This window comes from Suricata suricatta, chromosome 9 (assembly GCF_006229205.1).
Source record: "Suricata suricatta isolate VVHF042 chromosome 9, meerkat_22Aug2017_6uvM2_HiC, whole genome shotgun sequence".
NCBI classification, from domain to species: domain Eukaryota; kingdom Metazoa; phylum Chordata; class Mammalia; order Carnivora; family Herpestidae; genus Suricata; species Suricata suricatta.
In genome coordinates this window covers 117,615,644-117,617,730 of record NC_043708.1, presented here as the reverse complement: position 1 = coordinate 117,617,730, position 2,087 = coordinate 117,615,644, and the positions used below count along the sequence as shown (strand labels likewise).

The 2,087-nt window shown below is 64.0% G+C and overlaps 1 non-coding gene across 1 annotated transcript; it reads left to right on the top strand.

Annotated features, from left to right (window-relative positions):
• The first annotated feature begins 1,921 nt into the window (after positions 1 to 1,921).
• On the top strand, positions 1,922 to 2,014 carry LOC115303164. The gene has a single exon (XR_003913871.1). It is a non-coding gene; the product is annotated as a small nucleolar RNA SNORD116 (small nucleolar RNA).
• Positions 2,015 to 2,087: the final 73 nt, after the last annotated feature.

Genomic DNA, 2,087 nt, shown 5'->3' with positions numbered 1-2,087 from the left:
GTTCCGAGGTCAGCCTTCAGTGTGGGGAGGACCTCCGGCCTCCTCTCAGGGATGGCACCACGTGGCGACAAGGCCGGCTTCAGGGTGCCTGGGTGTGGCACCGCTGTCCCCCTCCTGCATGATCTGGCCCCTGTGTTCCCGAGGAAGGGTTCACGCAGGTCGTGATCCTCATGCCTTTAGACAGGGCCCCGGACCAAGACGTATTACAGGCCGGGCCTGCCCTGGAGACCTTGTCTCCTTGGGCAGGGAGTCGCTGAAGGCCAAAGTCTTACTAAGGGTGGGTCTTGTTGGACTCGGGCGCAGGCATCTCACCTCCTCCCAGGTATGCTGTAGGTTGCCCTGCTGTGGCCTGCCAGCCAGGCGGGGGGTCTCAGAGCTCTGAGCCCAGGCGCAAGTGTCGGGGCCCCATGAGGAGCTTGGCAGAGGTGGGCCTCGGGCCTCACCTTGTAACGGAGACAGGCTCCCCTATCAGTGTGTCTTGTCTGGGGGCCGCAGCGCTTGCACTCCCAGTGCGGGCCACGCTGGCGCTCCTCAGCCACGGGAATGGGCCAGGACACATGCCGCGTGCTGGATCTTTGCGAGGGACCCAGCAATTGTGGCTGTCCGTGCAGGCGCTCCCTGTCCCAATGTATCAGTCTGCTGTGGGCAGGGTGCCGGAGAGACTTGGTCGTGAAGGCACTGACACACCTAGACCAGGCAGCCGGGGTATTGCTCCTTTTCTTGCAGGTTGGCGACCAGAAGCACAGTGGGCGTGCGCCTGCAGACACCCTGGGCGAGGTCGTGCCCCTGGTTAGGTGGGGTGTTGCGCCGCCTTTCATTGAGGCACGGCCCCGGGCCGCCTAGCCCCTCGGGGCACAATGGGCAGAGTGTGTGGGAAGCAGCCCCCATTGTCGTGTGGCCGGCCCAGAGGCCTCTGCATTGGCCTCTGCCCGGTAGCTTGTGCGGGGGGCGGGCAGCTTTCTCGTGGGCGGTCTTGGGCTTTCCCTTGACCTCCAAGGTTCTATCTGCTGCGTTCGCCGTGTGATGGCTTGCTGCCGTCCAAGGTCCACGTCGATTTGCTCCCCAGCGGCACGGAGGATGCGAGTGGGGGTCGGTGTTCGGTGCTTGGCCCAGGGTGGCCCCAGGAGAGGAAATCTCTGGCCAATGTAGTTGACCCCAGGGACCCAAGGGGGTGCTCTGGTTTGGAGGGGCCTGTTCCGTTGCGTGGCAGGGTGCCAGGCCACGGACCCATGCCCCAGTCAGGCTCTTGCTGGGCCCGAGGCCCGCACAGCCGACCAGCTAGCCCCACCTCAGGGAATGAACCCCCCACCCCCGCCCACCACCACGTCCTGAACCCCTGAACATCCACACGTGAATGGGCGCACCCTCCTGCCCTTTGGGCCCCTACAGGAGGAGCATCTTGCCTGTCCGCAGGCTTCCCCAGACTTCCCCAGGTGTCAGAGGGACAGGACAGGCAGATGTAAGACTTAGTCACTGATTGGTTCTGCCCGGTGTGGCGAGTGGGACACCTGGGCACATTTCTTACGCGTGCGCGTGACTGTTTCCTCTCCTCAGGTGTGGGGGCCACCCCGGGCCCGCCGTCTGCCAAGAGGAGCCGGGCCCCCCTGTCCGCCGAGGGACTGTGCTTGGCGGGACACCCAGAGGAAGTGTGGCCCGGGTCAGCTGCCTTGCCCACGGGACCGCTTGACGGTAAGCCTACCTTCATGCCAGCTTCTGCATTGGCATAGGGATTGGGCGGGCATGTCTCGGTGGCCACGAAGGCCCGTGCCCCAACAGGCGTGCAGGGTTCTGCACCTCAAGGGTCCCGAAAGGACCTCTGGCCTGGGGGCCTGGCTCTGTGTGGTGTGGGTCGTGCCTCTGGAAGAGTCTGAGGCCATTGTCCCGGCCCGGGTCACTTTGCCAGGCAGCCTTGCATGTGCTCGGATCGATGATGACTTCCTCAACAGCATTCCTTGGAAAGCTGAACAAAATGAGTGAGAACCCTATACCGTCGTTCTCATCGAAACTGAGGTCCAGCACGTTGTGTGCCCCGGGTAAGGAAGCGTGAGGGACAGCAGGTTCCCTGGGTCCAAGTTTCTGGACCACCG